The 26,471-nt window shown below is 28.8% G+C and overlaps 1 protein-coding gene and 1 long non-coding RNA gene across 44 annotated transcripts in view; one reads left to right on the top strand and one right to left on the bottom strand.

Moving 5' to 3' along the window:
* The window catches only part of LOC148234762 (uncharacterized), a 564,675-nt gene that overhangs the window by 199,670 nt on the left and 338,534 nt on the right, over positions 1-26,471 (top strand). The window lies entirely within an intron of this gene.
* LOC148234772 (uncharacterized) lies at positions 21,663-26,404 on the bottom strand. Its single transcript, XR_015809807.1, has 4 exons — positions 23,034-26,404; positions 22,477-22,670; positions 22,179-22,395; positions 21,663-22,048 (listed from the first exon to the last, which is right to left on the bottom strand). It is a non-coding gene; the product is annotated as an uncharacterized LOC148234772 (long non-coding RNA).

The raw sequence follows: 26,471 nt of genomic DNA, 5'->3' as shown, positions 1-26,471 counted from the left end.
CGATAGATGGTAAGCAAAAGCGTTCATCGGTAACTAACATATGTTCTCAGAGTGATTTAAAAAAAATTGTTAAAAAAATTATGTAAAATTGATGCAAGATAAATGTAAAAGAAAACAAATATTGTGTATATCAAATACTTTATTTGTTACTGATACAATTACTTTTGTGAAACAACATTACTTTTGTTTTTGTTTTTGTAAACATCATTACTTGAGCAATACAATATATGTAACAAATCCACAAATATTTTATTTATATTTTTGTAAACTATAAAAATATATTTGTTTAATACATAAATTGTGCTTATGATTTGTTTGAATGGTGTTACGCCAGTCTGTGCGAATGGGGGTACACCAGTACCCCATTATTCATATTGTTGTCATATATTTGTAATTAATTATATTAATTAATTTATATATTATGTAATCATGTAATAAAATGTTATTCATAAACTTTAATTATTTTTAGTTGCTTCTGGCAATAAAATATAATCTAAATAAACCAAGTTTCAGATGATTTCTTATCTATATCCTTTTTGATTTAAAGTCAACAGAAAATCAGGGACAACGTTTGTTATCGTTGTTCGCTGAATATATTTTTATGTTTTAATAATAATATAAAAAAAACGATAAAGAAATAAAGCCCTGTATGCACACCAATCATAGGGAAAAAATTGCAGAGCACAGATGATTAGCGTTCTTGGAACAGAACATAAATATATACAAACATTTAAAAAAACTAAAATTTTATAAATTTTCCAGATACACTTTTGTGATAACGAGGAGCTGGGTGATTGTGGGCACCATTTAATTTTAACGATTGATTTTCACTAACATTAGCTGTGCATTTGCAAGAAGTTCGCACAGAGGAACACACCCAAAAACTTCCTCCTGATTTTGGCAATCGCTTAAGAGAGAATGTATACCCGTTGGTGTATAAGAGTCTGCCACCTTTGCCAGTTGGGATGAAATTAACTAAAACACAAAATAAAATAAGTAAACACTAAAAAAGTATAAACTAGCAACAAATAACAATTGACACGCAAATTTAATCATGAAACAATATTTTCTGAACGAAGACGGTAGACGGTACGGAATATATATTTTCAATATCATTTTATAAATTCAGTGAATTTTTGTTGCAGAAAAAAAACACAAGATTTTTGTAGTTAAATCACAAATAATCGTACATTATGCACATGAAGTTATTTATTACTGATACAATCAACATTGTAAAACAACTAATTATGAAATATTTACTTGCATATCTATGATAACAAGTTTCCAGTGAGTGTTTCTTCTAATGTTAACAGTAGTGATCCAGCAATCTGTGATGTGATCTCAATGATTTGTGAGAAAAGATATTGTATTATCCATTAACGTACAAAAGTTATAAGGGATGTAATAAATAAAAAGAAAAAAAATATCGAGTAAATATTATATTTCCAATAATTATACAACCTTTTATAAGTTTTTTGTAGTGCTTATGATAATAAAGCAAATGAGAATTATGGGTACTGTTCAATTTAACCGTTTATGTAAGATTTCGAATACATGTCAAGTGTTACATATTGGTCAAGGGCTTTTATATCCTAAAAGAAATGAGTGCTGTTTCCAGTCATTTGAATATTATTTGGGGCATTTAAAATTCCAAGTACTAGAGTTGTCACATCAAACAATTTTAAAAATATTTTAGCTTTACTAGCTACTTCGGTACCTCACTGACGTGAGGTACCGAAGCTTACAAGTGTGGGGATACCGGACCCTCAACTTTTTGGGTTTAATATATTATTTTTGCTTCGTTTAAATTTCTTTGAATCTATCTTTAAATTTAATGGTTGAAATTAGACAATAATAGTTAGGATTTCCAACGATAGTCAAAATGGTTCAATCTTTAAGAAACTACTTAACATTTTCAATTCATTTGAAAATAGGTTTACAACTAAGCTAAATATTTCCAGAAGAAAACATTTTGTATTATCTAAAGTTGATTGCCTATAAATTTTCAATTTACATAAAATTTTCAATTTTTGAAATTACGTTACAATAATTTTGTTAATATAATATGTTGTAAAAGAGTTTTATTTACAAGCTTAAAATTTTAAATGTCCTCGATATTGTTTTTTTATGAATAAAACAAAAAAATAAAAATTCACCTTTCCCTGAATTAACGCAATTATACCTTCCTATTTTTACAATACCCGTATTTTTTAACAGTATTAAAGGAAAACGAAAGTTAACAATTATAATTATCTATCATAAATTCAAAAACGTGTAAAAAATGCATCAAAGTTGATAAATAATCAGAATACATATAAGAATCGCCACAGCTGTATGTATATTTTTTCCTACATTATAGAAGTATTAAATAAATAAATAAATAACAAAGAGTCTTGTTCCACCACGAATCATGGGTACTGGAAGGGTTGTTTTCCCTCTCTAAGTATGTAATCCAGAATACCACAGGCATTTCAAATCACATTTTTAAGACACTTCAATCAGGAACATTCTTCCGCCACATCCAGAACTACCACACTCGGAATAAATTAAAATTCAGCCGAAATCACACCAAGCGGAGCTACGCTGAATAGACCGAAACGATCATTAGAAAGCTAATCTAATGTGTCATTCGAATCTTAAGAGCTCAAGTAATTTAAAATATTTAAATTAGTAAAAAAACATTCTAAAGGGTTCATGGTCAATAAAGTATGGCGATAGAATTTTTAAGTAATATTGTCATTTCTCATATGCTGGCAAATATACTTTATTCTGTAAATTGAAAAATATTTTTGATTAAATACAAACGCCCGAATAAAGATACTAGCCATTAAAGGATTTTTATTGTTTTCTTCATATTAGTGAACGTGAACGGGTATTCTTAATCCATATCCCCTTTTTAAATTTGCACGTTCACTTGATTACATTACTTAGAATCTCACTATGCTTAAAAAAGTATTCACCGATAAGGAGAAGCTCACAAATTCAATAGTTCATACCGTCATAAAGTAAATTATTTAAAAAATAAATTTTATGCGTTTAAAAGAATCTTTGGGGAATAAAATTATTAACGAAGAGTTTGGTTTCCGCAAAAACCACTCGTCAACACATCAATTTATTAGTTTAATAGCACATATGCTCTATTTTATATGAAAAAGAGTACAGGAATTTTATTGTTAAATATAGAAAAAGCTTTCGACACAGTATGGCATGACGGTTTGTTTAAAAACAATTTTATTCACATATGAAGTGTATGCGAACGGTTCTTCTTAATCCACATCTTTCTTTGTATATGGACGTTCACTTGACAAGTGCTTAGATAAGTATTTTTCGAGAATCATTTCTTCTTGAATTTACTTTTCAATGCATGAAAATGTTACGCATGGAATTAAAACACCAAGTAGAGAACATCTGCTAGACTACTAAAAACAATACATATAAGACAAACGTTTTATTTATTATCCAATCATTTATATGTACCATAAACACACTTTATAATTTTACGTATTTTCCAGAAACATTTATGTGATAACGAGGAGCCGGATGATAATGTGTACCAATCACTTCTACTTGTTCTCCACGGAGTATGGCTATGCACATACACCGAAGTTTGTTATAAGATGAACACCTCCACGACGTTTCACCAGATTTACGCATTTTCTTATCGGAGAAAGTGTATCCGTTCACGCGCAAAAGTTGACCGCCTCTGACAGTTGGAATGAAGCTCACTAAAACACATGTTAAAAGTTTAAATAGCATATTCAATAATTAATTAATTAACAAATACAACCATACCGAACAATATTTCGCACAGGCGCAACTTGTTGGGGCGTTCGAACGACCTAACGAAGCAAACAATTTGCTCCTTAGATTAAATAAAAATCAATCATGCGTATAGCAAATATTTTATTATTTAACTATACATGTACAAGGGCTGAAATTGCATTATCTATAAGGCAATAAATTTATTGATAGTTTATTAATATAAATAACATCAATAGTAAAATCGGTTTAAGCTTTTGATGGTTTAAGGCTAGATACATTATAAATGTACTTACAATTATTAACATATTCAGTCTGATATGTTACAACACATTCTCGATACTAATACTACTCCTTTAAATTCACAATTTTACAAATTCTCCAGTGCCAATTTTGTGATAACGAGGCGCCGAGTGGTTATGTATTCCATTTAAGGAAACTTTATCACCATCAACTCTCGCTATGCAGGAACACCGAAGTAAGCCGTAAGATGAACATTTCCATGAAGTTCCGCCAGATTTACGAACCTTCATATCTGAGTAAGTGTATCCGTTTACATATAAAAGTTTACCTCCCCTGGATGTCGGAATGTAGTCAACTAAAACATAATTTAAAATTAAGTTTACTTGTATTTAACATAGTATTAATAAGAGAATAATTATTAAAATTTACATTAGGGCAAATTGAGATCAGAAGAAGTTGCTGTAATATATAGCTCCACAAAGTTTTGAAGCTATACCTTATTAAAATACGATATTAGGGGTATTAATAATGATTGAAAAATGCAAACATAGTGTATTTCATATTTTATTTATTACTGTGAGTCATTACAATTTAATAAACTCTCCATTGGGACTTTTATAATATCGAGGTGTCGGATGGTTATGGATACCTTCCAATTTTAAAACTGATTCGTCTTGAATCTTGGCTATGCACTTGCAGCAATTGGTTCTGTAAGACGAGCAAATCCAGGATGATATTCCAGATTTTCCTAATCGTTGACTGGAGTAAGTGTATCCGTTTATGAATAAAAGTCGACCGCCTTTACCCGTTGGGATGTAAGTCACTGCAAAACAATATTAAGTGTAAATATGTAAGTGCAAATAAAAAAGCCGTGAAACAATTACTTATTATTATTATGTTTTTATTACAAATTTTACCATCGTGACTTGAAAAAACAATTTTATTTAAAATCTTATATATAATTGTTCTAAGCCGCTGCCGGACGCACTCGCTTTAAAATAAAACGCTCTACGTTAAATTTGTTATTCTATAATATTAATCGTATCGCTCAGTATAAATAAAAAAATAAATTTAATTATAATTAATAAAAATAATTATTATAATAAGTTTACTAGATTGATTAGCGTCGAGCATCATTGACACCTTAAAATCTCCAACAAACGTCACTCCCAAGTCATAAACGTATTTCTGCTTAAAACACATTTGCATCAGCTGTAACAGAATTAAGCCGAGCAAGTGGAAATGGAAAATGTAACACCACTGAACATTAACTAAAAAGCAACATCTTTCATGCCAGATAGCAATAAAACAGTACAGGTTTTAATACAAAATAATTTATTTCTAATTCATTTACTAATACATATTGATTTTGTAACTACTTTACGTTTTTATGTATTGTCCAGATTTACTTTTGAAATAACGTGGCGCCTCGTGATTGTGTGTACCTTCCAATTGAACCAATTGAAATCCTTGTACCCTGGCTGTGCATTTACACCGACTCTTTCCATAAGACGAGCAGTACCAAAGTGATATTCCAGTTTTTCGAAATTGTTCATTGTTGTAAGTGTATCCATTTACATACAAAATTTTGCCACCTCTCGAAGATGGAATGTAGCTCACTACAAACAAATATAGCATATATTAGATTTAAAAATAACATACAATTACATTCAATATTTTTATAATAGTTTTTATTTATTCTTTAAAATTTACAAAGTCAGCTTTTGAGGAAAGCAAAATCCATGTCAATGTCGTCGGATAAGCATAGCATAGGCAGACGGAAAAGGATCCTACATAATTAAACAGTAGAAAGTGACAATCGATCAAATATGTTTCAGCAAACAAAGCATAAGAGAAGTCGTACTTTTCATACAGTATTTTGGTAAACATTTGTGCGACCACAGTGGTTTTGCTTATAAATTATCACACCGGAAACATACTGACTGAAAATATTTTTTTTTAGAATAAACGTACAAAATACTTGCCACTTGTTCACGCCAGGTCACTGAAAGAAAGCATTCAGAGATTGATTCAGAGACCAGGGAAAATCACAAAAAATACTTATTCAATGATTTTATTACTGCAAAGACACCTACATCGATTTCGACCGCCTGCTAAGCCCTTTTGGATCAATATGGACTTTTCCGCATTTGACACTGCCTCCCAATTCTGACACCAAAATTGTGTTGTTAAATCGGTCTTTTTTATATTTTTTCAATACAACTATGGATCAAACAAGTCTTTTAGCATCCTACTGTTTGAATAATTCTCACTACTCGTTACATAACACAAATGTAGACTATACCGTTAAAATCTAACTTGACGTTGTTTTTTTGTCTTGACTCTTCAGGCAGGGCTTTTCTATTATGATAATTAAAACTTTGATGCGATGAATATTTATGACTTTTTAGGTTTGGCCAAATTTCGTTGCCACTCGTTTCATGCTTAAAATTGCTTTGTATGGCTCCAAACTATTAATATACAACAAAATCGAGATCAAGTTCTAAAACTAATTAGGATATGGTTTTATGGCGTACTACTCTGGAAATGTGGCAAACAGTGTCACATAAAAATGATTAAAAGATACCAATCATATGTCAAAGACGTCAACAATGATATGAGACGTTTTTCTGCTGAAAACGAAACAACTCCGACAGCACGTCAACATCGAGGCAGTCAATCTCTTCAACGTGCAGAGCTTGATAGGATGACTAAATAGTATTAAGTCTATTTATACCCTTAAAGCTAGTCTAGTTATTATAACTGGAACTCACTTAATGTTAGTGATTTTGTAGTGTAAGAATAAGAATTTTTGGAAGACGTCAATAAAAACAACGTAAGTTACTAAATGAAGAGTAAAAGTAATTGTATTACTATTTAATGCATTTTATTAATAACTAAATTAAGATTTTAACGTGTATTTTATTGTTTATCTTGTGCTGCAACATAACGGACGTAACCCCAATACGTTACAACGGGGCAAACATAATAAAAAAAAAACTTAGTAGGTAGTTAAGTATCAGACTAAAAAAAAATCAGTGCCACATAATCTTATAGTACACCATACAATCAATAGATGTCATCATGATTTGATCTGCGAAATTAATAAAATCTACGAAATTTTATTCTGCAATGATCGATCAGAATTATAACTATATAATAATTACTAATTCGGATCTCCCTGACACGATAAATATTAAAAAAATACTAGAATCCATATGGGATTTGAATACAAGACTTTTAGATATCGTACTGGTATTATTTCCTACTTCTCCATAAGTAATTTTATTAATAACAAGGTGTTTCATTTTATTTTTATTTTTTATTACAAATCTAACCCTCATGACTTGACAAGTTGTCATGATAGCCATAATATAAAATTATACCATTGAATATAAAAAATAATAAAAAACAATTATAATGATAAACACCATTCCACATTATTTTTTCCAGCTTCTCATAGTTATTATCGAAAACATCCCTGTGTTTTGGTATAACTTGCAGTGTCCCAGTAGTATTTTTTTATTAACAAGGCAGCGTGTGAATTTGGGATGAATATGACAAAAAAGTATACATATAAATATATTTTTTTGATTTTAAGTGTTAAAAATATAGATATAAAAAATAAAAACGCTTTTTATATTGTTTGTTTAAAATCATATAAATACAAACATAAACTATTACAGCAGTATTTTTAATAATAAAATGCATTTTTTAATTATTATAAAATAATTATTGTGATTCGATATCTCTAACCTAAACTTATTAGTTATTATGTAATAGCTTAGATTGCCTTTTGAAGTAACTTGGCGGCGGATGATTATGTGTACCTTCCAATTGCAACAATTGAAATCCTTGTACTCTTGCTGAGCATTTACACTGTTTGCGGTAAGACGAGCAGTACCAAAGTGATATTCCAGATTTTCGAAATTGTTCATTAGTGAAAGTGTATCCATTCACGCACAAAATTTTTCCACCCCTCGTAGATGGAACGAAGCTCACTAGAATACAATTTAAGCATTAATTAAAACAAAATAAAATGTATACTACTAAAAGATGATTAACTTGCATCCCTTATTACAACGGCAGGAAGTACAGTGGTTTTCTAGTTGCGGTTCAACGTCAAGACGTACATGATTTTTATAGCAATTTTATAACACTAAAGGCTTAGTAAGATAGACAGTAGAGTAATTTATGGTAAGTATTGTATATAAAGTGTATTAAAAAATAAAATACAAACTTAATTATAAGTTAATTTATTTTTAGTTATTTTGTATCATATGACTACTAAACGTTTTTTGTGTATTATTTAGATTGAATTTTGAAGTAACGAATGCCTGACAATTGCAATATGTTTAATATTTAAATCGTATCTATGCACTAACACAAAATTTTTGCCATAACAGTTCATTGGTGGAAATGTAACTATTCATTTACAGAATATTTCCATCTCACTACAAACCCACAGTGTTAATATCTTGATTTTATTATTGTAAATTAAGCTCTAAGACTAATATTTATTAACAGTAAAAGCGCATTATCAAAAAAAAAAAATTATTGCTAGGTGTGGAGTAACATATCTTTTTAAGCTTAAAAGTCATTCCATATAAAACCATACAATTAATACAAAACAAAACTAGGAAATTTTGTAGTTGATTTTTAACACCAACAATTAATAAGCTATATAATCAAACAAAAAAATATTACGTGAAACCATAATAATCAACTAATTTCTAGAATCTGTGAATAAAAGCAAACTTTAATTTAAATACAAGCATATAGTGCCTTATTTTAGAGACATAGATTCGTTTTCTTAGTTAAGTAAGTATTAAATATTAAAGTAGTCTTATGCCTAATAATTTAATTGATTACTTAAGCCTGGTAAAGGTTTTAATATTATTTTTTCAAAGCAGTTATATATATTAAATTTTCAAATATGTATACATTTTACTGTATTTTTAATTAAGTATTTAATTCTTAAGATTGCAAAATGTAGTAAAAAAACTGGATGGAATTTTTTTTTAAAGCAAAGATATGTATTTTAAATTAGTGGAATGTTTGGCGACATTATAGATGACTTTGAATTTTATTAGGAAATCTAGAAATTAAGAGCTATCATTATTAAAGTTATCGTTAACATTGAACAACCTATATTTTTTTTTCAAACCCATTTCGAAAAATAAATATAAGGTTTGGGTCGACCAACGGCAACTATTATATAGCCTTTATTAAATTTGACCGTGAGAACAAGACTTATTAAGCGTTAAAAGCGCCATAAATTAATGCATTTAGTCGGATATAAATAATAAACTCATTGCAACGTAAAAGCCGTACAGGACTTATATTATATTTATAGCACATTAGAGGTGCTTTTACAAATGCATGTGTTATTACATATAATACAAGTTTTTAGGTTAGAGCATCGCAACTTTTTCAAACTGTCACACAACACAAAAAAGGTTTAAGTAAGAAATAATACGGATAAAATCCCCAAACATTCATAAATTCGTAATTGGCTGTTGCAGAGAAAAGTGGGCGAGCACTAAACTTCCCATGCCTTCAAATGACAGATTATTTTTCCCATATTTAAAAAATAAAATGCTTATATATATATTTAAAAAAATTAAAAAACATCCCTGTTCTTTCTATGATGTGTAAGGGGATATTATCCGTATTTTACAAGTGTTATATAATATATAGTATTATATAACATTTTATATGTATGTATAATATATAATACTTCTTATTCTAATTACAATTAGTGAAGCATATATCATGGATGCTTTTTTGAGTTCTTCAAATGCAGGGCCAAAATATCAGCCCATTGCAGTTTTTACAAAAGTAGCGTGGGCGAATTTTTGGCCCATTTGCATTAATGTATAAAAACGGATATACTCATGACAACACTGCATAAATAAATTCTCCACGTAAGTTCAACCGATCACGAAACAAGTGAACGCCTACCATTCTTAGAGCGTGAAAGTAACCGCTTCCCTCTTCACGTTATTAGCCAGAATTTAGAATTAAATTCGATATTTGAAAACGAATAGATTCTTTAGACGAACACAAGACTACGAGAACTTCGCGTATACATGACAATAATTATACAAATGATTGAAAATTATTTTTAACAAATACGTGCGTTTTTATTCGTAATTGTTGGCATATATTTGTATATTCAGAAGTCACTTTCATCAGAACTTTCGTAATAACCGGGCGCAGGATGATTATGGGCTTCACTTATTGATATCAATATATGTCCTGCAACAGTAGCTTGACATTTGCATCGATTTCGGGAATAATATGAGCACATCCACGTTGATATTCCTGAATCTCGTCTATGTTCAATGGAGTACGTGTGCCCATTCACGTTCAACATTATGCCGCCTGTGCACGACGGGACGTAGCTGACTAAAACATATAATACAAATATTAATATCAATACTTAGAACCGTGTCGAGAGTGACATAATAAGAACTACAAACTAGCAGATATATAATCGAAAAGCATGCTTAATAAAATTGAATAGAATGTGTAAAATAATTAGCTTCAATCTGAAATAAATAATCTTTATTTATTACAATAAGAAGAAACATAAATACAATTTATTTATAATTATTTAAAAATACACTAAGATCCAAAGGATGATCTCTCATTTGGTTGAAAAACGTGATTTAAAAAATAGCAAAGCTGCTAATTTATAGCTTGTAAACAAATTATTTATGTATACATTAAAAATGTTAGCTTATTACATATAATATACAAAATACATATGTGAATCTATAATTTTATAAATTCTCCGGCAGAATTTTTGTAAAATCGCGGAGCTGGATGGTTGTGTGATCCTTTTAGTAGCAGCAACTTGTTACATCTGTCTATTAGAGCTGTACATTTACAGCAAGAATGTGTGTAAGATGAGCAGCACCATCTCGATTCTCCAGATTTTCGATATTGTCCATTACAGTATGTGTATCCATCTACGTACGCAAGTTTTCCACCTCTTCGAGACCGTATGAATTCAACTAAAACATAAAAATACATTAGATAAAAATATTCAGATTTTAAAGTTTATTTGCAAACCATGCTTTGTTAAAGAAAAACACATTTATCTATACCAAAAACAGTTTTATTAATATTTTTTTAATATAAAAGTCTTACAAAAATGTAATACAAATTTAAATCAGTTGTTGCTAAGCTAAATAAGTAACTCTAAAAATTAATTCGAAGCCAGTTCTATTGGTTACATTGTCCGTTGCACGAGGGCCGCTGTTTTATTTTTGTGAAAATATAATATTTGTAGCGTGTGACAACCATTGCTATGGCAAAGGAGATAACAATGGTTTTCTGAACCAAATTAATGCTTTACAATAAAAATTATTATATATTTTTAATTTGACAGTAAATTTTAATGAAACGTTATTTTTTAAAGGGTTTTGGTTCCAAAAATATTTTTTTTACAATAAACGCTCTTGGGTATGTCACCGGGGTTTTGGCCCTTAGCTTGTCAGGTTTCCAACAAATGCGGATTATATTGAATGTAAGGAAGATAATATATTTAATTTTATTTTTAATAGGATACTGTAATAAACACATTAATTTTGTAAAAAAAAATGTTTTATAAAAAAAGTTTGAGGGTTGATGAAAAACCTTGAATAAAGCTTGTGATCACATCCGGCACACGTCAAGGACGAATTTAATTCGGAGAAATATTGTATCGAGTTGTAAGCTCATTTTTAAATACGGATCAACTATTTCGTTATATTGAGACCAGTCTTCGTAACAATGAAAACATTTTGTATAAAAGGTTTTCAGAGACAAATTAAAGATTCGTTATACTGAGAATTTCGTTATTTCGCTATTCGTTACAAAGAGATTTCACTGTAACACAAAAAGTAGTAAAATAAATCAAAGCAATAAAACATTGTGAATCACTGATTTTTTCTATAATTTACTAAAAATGCAATGTAAAAAATAATAAATAAATAAAACATAAATAATTATGGAAAAATACGTAAGATGGTGTATACTAACAAATTAACAAATGTGTATATATTAACTCACTACTCAAAGGCTTAATCTTATTAAATTATAAACGTTTATTATTTATATGAATTATTTAATTAATTTATTATTTTATTAAATTATATAGATATTTATTTAATAAATGAAATATTTGAAATACGATTTATTCATTTAATTTATAATATTATTATTTTAATATATGCTTATAAATAACTTACGAAAAAAATTCAAGACGTTACGGACATAACAGCTACCAGTAAAAACATATGTCCAATACATATGAACAAAGGACTCTTAAGGGTTAAAAAAATGTTTTATCATCAACAAATAATTAGAGAATCATTGTCTTTAGAAGATATGAGAAACTAATCGGAGGTTAATGTAATATATTTTAGCGGTTCTTTGCATCAACGAATATTTGTATCATCAATACATAAAATAACACATTATCAATAAATATAATTGGTTGTTGGGGGATCTTGACGATGATGCTGAAGATGCTCCGGGATAAACTTTAGACGATCTCGACGATTTGTCTAAAGTTTATAATATTCACGTAAAGATTTATATCTTACATTTAATTAACGTTTAACATGAGTAGAAATAAATAAATATATACAAGAGATGAGTCTTTCGACGCTAAATAATTTTGAGACATTATAAAATAAATATTAAATGTGCAACAGTTATTTTAATAAAAATATATAAATAAATATTACAATCATCAATCACATAAATTTGTTTTTAAAAAAATATGTCGCATTTTCAACAAATTAATTTTCAATTTTTAACGCACTTTTTCTTGGAAGAAAAGTGGGAAGAAAAACTGAAAAAAAGTAATCTAAAAATATATTTATTGGAATTAATTGGGTTGCAAAAGATGATGTTTTCATCTTTGATAAAATATCGCATTTGTAAAAATATTTTTTACGACAATATAATGCATGTATGAAGGATTTTTGTACACAGTCGAATTATTGATTTTTATTGGTACTCATAAATAGCACAATAAAGGATCAGCGTACAAAGTATTTTTAGAAGTACCTGAATGTAAGAAATATTGTTTACGATATTTTGTGCGAAATTATTATTCCAAAAGAAGAAAGATTTGCCGCCCGCATTTTAAAAAATATTTTTAAGGCAATGTATTGCATGAATGAAAGTGAAGAAATATTTCCATATTTTCTGTTATTATTTTGGATTTTTTTAATGGGACCGGCGGTTGAGATAATTTTTAAACGATTACACTAAAATATAATGACGTCAAAATTACGGAAAAATAAAGAAATAAAATGCTCTTTACATTGTCAATTGCTACACACGTGCATTCAATAACAATTGCTTTTGAAACATATGATGCGTTACATGACAAAAAAAGCAACGGTTGTAAGTAACACAATATACCTTATATTTTATACATTATGAAAAAAGCAGACTGCTTTAAATAAGATAAACACTAGTTTGTCCATAATATATTAAAAATAAGATAAAAACGACATGTTTTTTTTAATGAATCAGTCAAGTGGAAACTAACGAATTAACTTCATAAAATATTTCTTATTGTTTGAAATACAAAATATTCATAAATAATCAGACGGATAATCAGAGGTCAAATTTCGACTCAAATTACCGACATTTATGTCGGTAACTTGAGCTTGTTTATTGCATTTAAAAAAACATAAAAACGACAATAGCTACTACAACTTAATTTAATATCTTAAAAGAAAATGTTCCACTTCCGTATCCATTGATTTTTCGCAAAATTTGCAAGCATGTATTAACATTCAATATATTACAGCATAAACTTAGCAATACAGCATATAGTTTACCTTTAAATAAACAAACAACATTTAAAGATACTAAACATATATAGTTATTATGTTAATTGTAATGAAAAAAACAATTTAAAATCAAACAAAAAAACCTACAATGCACAAATTTCTACAAAATATAACTGTGTAGGATGTGAACATTGTAAATAATTAAAGGGATAATGATATAGTTGAAATATCTAATACATCGAAACAATTTTCGCCGGGGTATTCGAATGCTTTGATTTTGCTAATTAATAAATATAGTGAAAAATTGTTTTTTTTTTATTATTACAAATTAAGCAGAATAATAATAATAATGAAAATTTCGATATTAATGCAAACAAGTCGAAACAGGCGAGCAGCGCTCGGGTTGATGCTATATGACACGTGCGCCGCGCGCGAACACTGCTCGTTCAAAGGTTATTAACCAATTAATTCACGCAATACTTTACCCTCTTTAACGCCATCTATGATTGACTTCAATGCACTTTTAATAACCCTTTGTATGTGTTTTATAATAACTATATAGTATAAAACAAATACTAGTGTAGCGATCCGTATATAACATGAGTCACGAGACACAGCAGACGCGAATATGAAGCCCCGCTGAGTTATGATCGCGAACTGAGCAGTTATCTACAGTCACGCCGCGTACCTGCTACCCCCTCCAACGCGCGGAGTAGGAATGTGGTTGATTCACCTGACTGCGAATATAATGCAGTGCGAAAACTACACTCGACATTCGACTCTACTGCACCTCGACGCTCGGACTACATATTCGCTGAACGGATTCTTTCGAATTCGGGCTTATACCTCGCTTCCTGTACGAGCAATTATATACAGGAAGTACACGCTCGAGAACAAATACCGACGCCTTCTAAATTATAAGAATCTATTGATGCAAACAAAGATCGACCGTTAAAACTACGACACAACCTGAGAGATTTCATAAGGTCCACTTTGTAGAGTTCGCTCTACAAACGTCACCTTTATATCGAAGCTACAACCACCCACGACCTGAACGCTGCAATAGCATATACAATAGAACAAAATATTGCCTTTGATTGAATATAAAATTTTCGGCACTATTATTATTTTGAATATTTTTATATCTTCGCCATTTACCCTATACGGAACTGAGGCATGGACCTTAAACCAACAATTATTCCGAAAAATACAGACCTTTAAGATATGGATCTATGGACATATGGTTAGGATTAAAAATATTGCAGTACTCTGACATATGGCAAAATAATGAGAAGTGCTGCGAAACGTCAAGATAAGAAAGCTTCAATATTCATATCCCCCCCCCTTGAATTTTTAAAATGAAAAATGCATGTCATTTATCGAAAAACTAAGCTGAAATTACGTCCCTGAGCGACTTATCAGAATAGAATTGCAATCACCACTAAAAAATTGCTAAAGTGGTGACACCGACGTGATGAACATACCATATGGTTTGAACTAAATTATCCGTATCAATCGTAGTTGCAATTTTATCAGTGTCTATTATGTCTAAGCCACGATTTAAATTCAAGACTGACGCTTCGCCTCGGTGTTTTGTGGCCGCTTTTAGACGTGTCAACCGTATCGATATGCACCCATTGAACATCGGGCTTTGGAAGCATTTAGAAGAGCACACGTATATACATCCATTTCATGAAAAAACATTCAAAAATTCTTGTCAGGAAATACATATTTATATAAAACAATATTTTTAATAGTAATATAAAACATACATACATCTATATGAGTTTAGTTTTACTTATATTTAGGGCAATTACTACATCTACAACTTAATGAATTGTCCAGTCGCACTTCTGTAGTACCGTGGGGCTGGATGATTATGAATTCCCTCCGATTTTAAAACCTGTTCTCCTTGAATCCTGACTGTGCATTTACACCGACTGTGGGTGTAAGACGAGCAGTACCATGTAGATTCTCCCGATTTTCGTATTTGTTCATTGGAATATGTGTACCCATTCACGTACAATATTTTGCCACCTTTGCGAGATGGAATGAAGTGCACTGAAACAAAAATAAAGTATTATATTTTAGTAAAACTGCGTGCAGCGGTGTCAAATTTGTAATAGTAATTTTCTGTACCATTCTGCAGATTTTAACTACGTCTTGGAAAAAAATATGAAACTGTAGGAAGGCGATATAATTATTATATTGTGATGTTAAGAGCAAGTTTATTTATAAATGGATAGCGATTGAAAAAAAAACACTATAATTAGCATTTATGTTTAATAAAACTTAAGTAAATTGCACACATTTACAATTTTACATATTCTCCAGAAGAAATTTTAAAATATTTTGGCGGCTCATGATCGTGAGAACCGTCAATCAATATCAAACGTTCTCCATTCACTCTCACTGTACATGAACATTTACTTCTGCGGTAAGAAGAGCAGTACCAAATCGATTCTCCAGATTTCCGCACTTGTTCGTTAGAGTACGTGTACCCATTTAAGTATAAAAGTTTTCCACCTCTAGGAGTCGGGATGTAAGTCACTAAAATACAAATAATTATTAATTAGAATAATGCCTTCCAGACCTTCCAGTGCGAGTTTTTTAAAAGGCGAACTGATTTATAATCAACATTTATTTCTGTCTCATTACAGTTTTATAAATTCACACATTGCTAAATATATAACGCCGAATGACATATGATTTGTAAGACAGAACGGAGTATAATTTTAAAATTTTATCAATTTTCCCGCGGAGTCGATAAAATAATCGGGTGGAAGGTGATTGTGTACTCCGTTTAATTCAATCAGTTTTTCACCATTAATTTTGGCGTTACAGGTACACCGGCTTCTGCGGTAAGACGAACAATTCCATGCAGATAGTCCTGATTTAGTGAGTCGCTCGTTAGAGTAAGTGTACCCATTTACGTACAAAACTTTCCCACCTCTGCCTTTGTTTGACGGAATGATAATCACTAAAACATTTAAAAATAACACTTGAACAACTATTCAAAGACTTGAATAAAACTATGCTAAAAGACTGACGCAAACAACTGGTAAATAGTCTTTAAAAAAAATAACAAAAAAATCGTGTGTTTCGAGCGTGACCAATAAGGCAAAAATCCTGTTTTTTAGATTATTAAGATATCAAAATACAAAAATCATGGTTGTATTAAATGATAACATATAGTATTTTCTTTATATTTTTATTTTATTTTAAGTTATATATAACTAATATACTGTATGTATGTTATCATGTCCAAAATGGTTCAAACATTACAGTCCAAAAGCATCTGCATATGTCATGCCCAATATATTTTCTAGTATGTTCTTTTACAACTTACACAGTTCTAAAGTAGTTATAGTTTTAGAACTTTCATTAGATCAAGTCCAAAATATTTCTCTCAGGTAAAATAAGCTGAAGAAGAAGTACAGAGAAACGTCACATCTCGCATATTGCTCCATAGTTAGTCTGCACTTATACTATGTTTTAAAAATAGGATAGCCATCATTACCAATATTATTACGGACTTCCGATATAAGAGTAGTAGTCAAAGTGTATTCATATGTTGCTCTAATTTGTCTAAGAAACTCATTTTGTCAGTTGCGAAACATCCATTTGCTGTTCAAACCCAGACCTTCTAAAGCTTATAACAGTTTAAGAACTTTCATTAGATCAAGTCCAAAATTTAAATAAAGCCAACTCATCTCTCATGTAATAAAAAGTTTGACTGCACTTGAATATTATACATTTTAAAAATATTATAGTCTTCCTTACCGATTTTACAACATACTTTTAATATAAGAGTATTGGTTAAGTATATTCAAACCGAATTTTGGTCAATAGGAGGGCGCAAAAACAATTATCACTTATCAGAAGTCAAAAATTCACGTCAAAAGCAATAAAATCGTGTCGGTGCCGCCGCAGTGGGAACGCTCGGTAACGAGCGTTCCCACTGCGGCGGCGACAGCACGATTTTATTTCTTTTGACGTGGATTTTTGACTTCTGAGAAGGGATAATTGTTTTTTTGCGCTCTTCTATTGGGTAAAATTCGGTTTATATGTTCCTCATTTAATTTGTAATATTCTTTTAAAAGTCATATTATGAACGCTAGATTACCAAGCGTTCCCACTACAAGCGCGACGACACGATTTTATTGCTTTTGGCGTGGATTTTTGCTTTTGAGAAGGGACAACTGTTATTTGCGCTTTTCTATTGTTCAAAGTCTAAAGTAAACAATTAGTTGGCTTATGATATTATACATTTGGAATATATAATGCCACCTTAGTGAAATAGAAAAGGTTTTCAAGATTTAAAATAAATAAATATCTAGGAATTGCACTGCTATAAAGTCGATTATTGAAAATTGGATTTAAAAGAAAATAACGCGTTTTTGTTAACCAAAAATATTTATTATAAATTTTTACATTGATCATGATTGGGGAATATATTTACTACGAGGATGATTATGAGTGCTTCTTAAAACTATGATCTGATTTTGTACAGTATACATAACCGCATTGCAACCGCGACTAAAGTGCGATGAACAACACCAACGAGATTTGTAAGTAGTTGATGATTTTTTGTAGTAAGTAAACCCTTCGTATTCGATGAGCGGATGACCCCTTTTTGATGTTACATATTTTGCTAAAAAAATATTCAATAATTAGTCATATACATTATTTTAGAAAGAGTTAAGCCTTATAGGATGCTGTATCTTTAAAAAACGCAACGGGACTAATTTCGTGCGGTACCCATTTGTTAAGCATTTTTATTATTCTCCTAACATTTCACTATTGTAAGCTTTATAATATTTTTTAGTTAGTCACTATCATTATAAAAATAAATCCTAAAACTTTCTCTTTTGTTTTTTTGTTTTAAAACAAGCGCATTTGTTTTAAAACAACTTTTGCAACAGTTTCTGATTTTAATTTGAACTACAAAACCTGCTTTTATATGATTATTTTTCATGTTTAACTTTTTAAACAGATGCACTTTAAAAAAAATTTAACAGTTACACGATGAAAATAAATTTGCACTTAAAAAATAATAGTAGAAATAACTTTTCTGACGATTTAAATCTATAAGGTTAAATTTAAAGTATCTATCGTATCGTATATCATGTTCAAGGAGTACGTAGAGCTTTAGTAACGATAGCTGGATTGAGCGGCGGCTCACAGTGAACAAATCGGCCGGTGGGAAATTACTATGAATGCCGGCCAATCAAAGTCTGATTTCACTATTTACGTAACTGTTTTGCCATTGCGATTTATTTTAAACATATTAATAAACATTGAAAATATATTCTAAAAGTGTTTTATTTAATCTATAATTACAGTATCGTGTCATAATGGTTATGGATAGTTTTTGCTGAAACTATAATATCATGAACTGTGTAAAGAACTGCTTTGCATTGGTAATGAGTTGAACAAATCCAACGAATCTTACTGCGTGTAGAAGATTTTTTGTGATAAGTATAACCCTGGTATTCAAGGAGTTGCATTCCGTTTTTTAATGTTATATACTTTGCTAAAACAATTAAAAAATAATTTATGTTAAATACATTGTAATTTATACATATATAAAAAATTAAATAAAATAAGTAGCCATGCGTTTTTATTTTAACAGCTTTTTGGCAATATATTTTTGTAAAAATATATTTTATTCTACTCCTCTTATTTTAGAAATCATTGGTAGAAAAAACAAAAATAGGATATCTTAATTAAGAAAAGTAACAGCAACTCTAATGATAATTATAATAAGGAATACATTTTTTTAAATATAATTTTAATTTTAAATTATACATAGGTGAGAGTAATATATTTTTTATTTTTTTTAAATATACATGTACATATATTATTTTTAAGGCAAATTCAAATCCGTCGTGTGTATATTTTTCACTGAGACGATTCGACCTTCGATAGTGTAGAGAGCAGCCTTACAAGAAAAACGTGAATGGGAGGAACAGCGCCAGCGAATTTTCCCACACGAGGTAGAGCTTTTGTAGAATCTATAACCCTCGAATTTTATAACCGGGTTGCCTTTTAAAGATGTGGTGAATACAGCTAAAAACATACAACACAAATCAAAAACAACGTCTAATTTGTTAAAGAAATAGCACATTTAGTATTACATGTGAACAAAAACTAGTAAAACAAATAACTTTAATTTTAAATTCAACTCGATTGCAGGCGTACGGAGTTTTTTTTCGCCGGCCGACATGACAAGGATAAGTCTTTGTCGTGAGCCACCGCTCAAAATACCTTCAATCAGCTTCTACACTAATTTTAACAAATAAATACAACATAATTTGTAGCAACCCACCAGTAAAATAGCATAGCACACGTATTAACAACAATATGTAGTAAAATAAAAGCAATTTTAATTTGATATTATATTATTTGTACATAATATACAAGTGCATCTTAATGAGTATGGTTATTCTTCGCAATGATAATGCAATTATCGATAGTATATAGCACTGCTTTGCAACCATGGCGGAAATGAGTTGAGCAACACCAACGAGTTTTTCCGTTTGATGCAATGCTATTTTTGTAAAATGTATTACCACCTATCTCTATGTTTGTGTTACCTTTTCGGGACCTGGAGAATGTAGCTGAAATATAAAAATCAAGTTACTAAATGAAGTTAATGATAATACAAAAATATATTTACTAATATTATTTGCTGCAATTGTAGAAGGTGAGGTATATTTTTTACACATTTTAAAGAAATATAAAAATAACGAAGATAATTAAAAATTATTAATTTCTGAAATGTACACGAAAAAAAATTTGTATTAAGCGGTTTACAAATTAAAATGTCGGTCGATGATTGGCGTAGCTCTAGAATTCGGAAGTATCTGACGGAAGTATGTTTTGAATAGTTTGTATACGCTTAGTCGACATTAAGGAGAATTAGAATCGTTTGCTGCGTTCAAGTTTAAAAATGTTGAGATTTGGCAACACTGCACTTGTCTTTCCACATTCCATTTGCTGTCGACATTGTCAACGGAAATTGTTAATGGTCCATTTCAGGAGCTTATCCTTTGGAATATTTGATTGTCAACTTAACCATTATAAAAATGCACTTATTAAGACTAATAGCATATTGTTTTAATGCGTATGCACGAAAATTACTTTCTCAAGGTTAAAAAATATTTGCGAAAAGTGGTTCTAATACTTTTTGAAAGCCAAGGTTCACAGTCTCAAATGTTTTTTATGACAAGCTGAGTTTATATTACAGAATAAAGGTTTCAATCTAAAAAAGGTTTTTTGTCGAATTTTAATTTAGACATGATATTTTTTAAAACTATATATAAACTTTAATTTTACAAATTTTCGCCAATTAGTCCATTGCATCTGCCCAGCCTTTGTCACGCAAATTCTGTTTATTTAAACATTAGGTCACGTGGAAATATAATATTAACCGGATCACGAAAAAAGTTTTGTTTGAAAAACGCTGCTTTATTTTACTTAAAATTGTTTTTTATTTCAATGCTGAACTCTTGAATTGTCAAGATTTTTTTCTAAATATCGATGTAATACATAATACAAAAATGTATTTTTACACACTTTTATTTACAGAAATGTATCTAATTTCTCGGGGATTTTGCCATACAGAATTTTTATATATAAAAGATCGTTAAAGCATCAGAATTTTTTTTACCGAGTTAGAAGTTTTTTTAAAAATTCAAATTTTACTAAAACTGAAGATTATTTTTTAACAATAATTTTAGATACATAGTTACTATTTTTTACAAATAGTTTTAAATTATTGATTTGATTTTAAGTACACTGGTAATCAAATCAATATACAAGATGACGATATTATTTCAGTTATTTATCTAAACTCTTTCATGGTAGTATATGAAAAAAACCGAGAATTGACAAATTCTTAAGACTTTTATTATATTACTATTTTTATTATTTTCACATATACATAGTTATAAGTTAAACAAACATATCTTTCAAATATAAAAACATTGTTAATTACTTTAAAGATTCAAACCTATTAAAAAAAATGACTTTTTTCAGATGAATAATTTAATGATTATGTACATTATTTTGATGAACTATATAATCCTTGATTGTATATAACACAGCCTTGCATCCATGAGGGAAATGGGTTGAACAACACCAACGTGTCTTTCCAATTGCAGATGAAGCTCTTTTGTAAAACCTGTAGCCACCTACTTCAATTTGTTGATTGCCCCTTTTAGACAATGTGAATTTAGCTGAAATAAGAAAAAAAAACCACCTGTAAAAAAATTATAATAACAGTATATTTATAATACAATTAAAAAAACGTGTATATAAAAAATTAAACAGTGCTATTGAATTATTGTGTATCAAATTAAAAATAACCTTATTGTACAGTTCAATGATTATGTACATTTTTCTGCAGCGATGATGGAAATGGGTTGAACAACACCATCGAGATTTTCCACTGGTGAAAGTACTTTTTTTGTAGAATTTTAAATCATTTGATTTTTAGATGTTGTGAATTAAGCTATAATTCAAAAGACGACGATTGGTTGATTAAGTTAAATAGTATAGTATGATAGCCATAGTAGATAAAATACTAAAAAAAATAATAGAAGTAATAAATTAGTATGTATTCAGTAAAAGTAATATAAATAGTATGTGTAATATAATATTTTACATTTTAATGATTATGTTCATTTTTTGAAGTTACTATATAATCATCAATTGTATAGAGTACTGCCCGGCACCCATGAGGAAAATGGGTTGAGCAACACCAACGAGTCTTTCCACTCGTAAGAGTAGAATTTTTGTAGAATTTATAACGACCTATTTCAATTTGTTGATTGCCTCTTTTAGACATTGTAAATTTAGCTGAAATGAGAAAAATACCCATAGTTAACAAAAATATATTTTCAATATAATATTCATAGTAATATAATAATAAACAAATAGTTTTTTTAATAAATTAGTATATTTATTAAATTATTAAATATTTATTAAATTAAAACAATTTTTGTAAAAACTTTATCCATTGAATTCAATGATTTGTTCCCCTTTTATGGACGTTAAAAATTAAGCTAAAATATAATACAAATAATATCAATTTAAATATATATTACATACATACATACATAGGAATAATATTATTTATATACACAAATATAATATTTAATACATCATTATAGTAATAGGATATCAATAAAAAATATATTAAAATACAAAAAATATACCTACATTTAATGGTTGTGGGTATTTTTAACAGTGACTATACAATCGACGATTGTATGTAAAACAGCCCTGCAAATTAAATGGAAATGGGTTGAACAACAACAACGAGTTTTTCCACTGGCTTAAGGATATTTTTTATAAAATCTAGATTTTTAATTCAATAATTGAATTACCATTTACAGACGTTGAGAATTTAGCTGAAAGGAGAAAAACAAATTATATTAAGATAAACGTATAAAGAGAAGTAAATAATAAAAGTATAAATAAAACAATTTGTATTTATAAACTTCAATATATTTTAAAGTATTATGTCATAATTTAATGGTTATGGATGTTTTTAATATTAACTAAATAATCGCCAACAGTATGTTAAACAGCCCTGCAACTTGCAGAGCAATGGGTAGACAACACCAGTCTTTCCTTTGGCATAAGAATCCTTAATGTAAAACCTATAGCCGTTTAGTTCAATAATACGGACGTTAAAAATTTAGCTGAAAGGATAAAAAAATATATTTAGTGCAAAAATAATTTAAAATAAATAATTCTGCACCTATTCCTCGTTTCAGATTACCACTAGTTATTTTTCAAAAATATTTTAAACTTCAAAGAAATGTAACAGCGAAAAAAATTAAATGTTGAATAAACAAACGTATCAAAGCTAGGGATTGCAATCCGGTAATACCGGTATTGACTGTTTTTATCTCAGTAATTCCGGTATTGCTGCAATCCTTAATCAAAACACACATCCTGGTCCTGATTGCGATGGGCAAGAACAAGGGACGCGCTCGCGACTATCTAGGCTACTCTAAAACTCGCAACTTAGGGTTGCTGAGCATCGACGAATTGTCGTTACCACTCCTTATATGTTAAGTTCTTTGCCTTGGAGTAGTAAGTTCATTTATAAACAATTGTTAGTTTGTTAGTATACACCTGGAAGTGAGTTATTTTTTCATAACTATTTTTAAATTTTATAAATAATTTACTATAAATGCAACAGCTTTGATTAATTTTACTACATTTTTATATTAGTATATTTTAATAATTTATTTTAACACTTTTCTAGTATAATTTTCGTTATTTTATTTTACATATTAATTATATATTATTGGCTTTTAAGAATTTTTTTAAACCAATACAGAGGCTTTCAATATTTTTATTTTAATTCATTACGTACTCTTATTTTCTATAGAAATCATTAAATCAATTTAAAAAAATATTATATAATTATAATGTTTTATATTTATTATTTCTTCAGTTATATATGTAAACATATAATTATCTGGGGTACCTCAAAACAGTGAAAGATCGACCGCCGTACATGTACGGCGATACTCCTCAAAAGGTTAAGTAGACGCTACGCCAAAAATACAATGAATTGTACCCCAACACTCCTAGAAAAGACACCAGGATACAAATACCTTATATATATATATACCATATACAATTACCAATAAAACTGATAAGAAACATTTAATGCATTTTTTTATTTATACGTGATAGACGTCTAAAAATTTATGTGAAATGCAAAAAATAATGATAACATTTTTATATTTTTATATAACAACGGTGATCACTCATTTTAAAGACACGACAACTCAGCTGACCAGAAAGAACCAGAGACCAGAGCGACTCACTTTTGGAACCTATTATATTATATTAAGTTTAAAGTTCAATTTACATAATATTTTGTAGAACATGTTTACTGATAAAAGAAATGTATTTTATTATTATTTCAATATTAAATGGCTGTTTATTTGTCTTCTAAAAAATATATAAAGTTCGATTTCATATATTATTCATTAAAAAAAATACTGGAATACAAAATTCACATTATAAATTTATTTTTTTAACATTAGTTTAACAAACGATACATATTGATATTTATTATTTTTAATAGGATAAAACAACTATTTTCATATGCTTTATACTCTTTTGATGCGATAAGAATTTAGCTAAATTAAATTACATAAAATAATCATATAAATAACAAAAATATATATAGCAACTTGAAAAAAATAAACAAGTATATATTTATGTGACGTAATTTATTTACAATAAAAAGCACATTGAGCACAATTTTTTTATTTAATGGATATGGATGTTCTTAAAATTAACTAAACAGTCATCTATAGTATATAAAACAGCCCTGCAGCCTAGATGGAAATGAGTCGAACAACACCATCGGGTTTTTCCTTTTCCAGAACAGTCCTTTTTGTAAAATCTATAACCACCTAATTCTATTTGTCGATTACCTTTTCGAGACATTATGAATTTAGCTAAAAAAGAAAAAAAAAATAATCTTAAACAAATATTTTCAATGTAATAGTCATGCAATATAATATTATACATAAAGTAAACTTATGAATAAAATATATTAAATTTTATATCCATCGAGTTGTTTTACCTTTTGACTTCTTGGTAGTTCAGTAGCATAATAATACAACATAAATACCTTTTGATAATAAAAGTAACATATGTTTATGCAAATGTGTGTATTAATAATAATATACATTACGTATAATTAAATATATTATTAATTATAATGATTATGGTTATTTCTTTCTGTTATTATAAAATCATTAAAAGTGTGAATAACAGCCTTGCAACCTTTGTTGAAATGAGTTGAGCAACACCAACGAATCTTTCCTTTGGCAGAAGAATGCTTTTTATAAAATCTGTAACCACCTAATTCTATTTGTTGTCTACCCTTTTGAGAAATGATAAATTTAGCTGAAAGAAAAAAATACAAATAAATTAACTCTTTATTGTGACGTCAATGTTACAATTTAAATAAAAGATGTTATATTAATTAGTTAAGATGTATTAGATTAAAGTATATATGTACATATTATAAGAGGCGTGATCCTCTTTTTACATTGAGGTTTAATGTCAAGAGCTTGACAATATGTATTACTTATTTAAATATTTGTAGAAGTAATACAAGTCTGACTAGATTCTTATATATTTAATGGTTATGTATATTTTTCTCATATACTATAAAATCGTTTAAAGTATATAACACAGCCCTGCAACCATAACGTAAATGAGTTGAACAACACCAACGAATCTTTCCATTGACAAAGTTAGTGTTTTTGTAAAATGTATAGCCATTTAATCCAATGAGTTTTTTACCCCTCCGAGACATTAAGAATTTAGCTAAAAGAAAAGAACAATTATAAGATACTAAGAAATTTAATTAATATGCTGATTAATATACTGAAATAAGAAAAAACATAAAAATAATATACATAATATTTAATGACAATGTATATTTTTTTCACACACTATATGATCGTCAATCATATATGATACAGATAAAAATGAGTAGAACAATACCAAGAGTGTTTTTAAAATGTGAAGCCATTTAGTTATATTAGTAGTTTACTTCTTTGTGACATTAAAAAAACATCTAAAGAAAATATAAAAAAAATATACTTAACAATT

This window comes from Plectrocnemia conspersa, unplaced genomic scaffold, assembly GCF_051122295.1.
Source record: "Plectrocnemia conspersa isolate PC_06_02 unplaced genomic scaffold, ASM5112229v1 ptg000005l, whole genome shotgun sequence".
Classification (NCBI taxonomy): domain Eukaryota; kingdom Metazoa; phylum Arthropoda; class Insecta; order Trichoptera; family Polycentropodidae; genus Plectrocnemia; species Plectrocnemia conspersa.
Note: the sequence above shows the minus strand (reverse complement) of the source record. Positions and strands in the feature narration are given on the sequence as shown.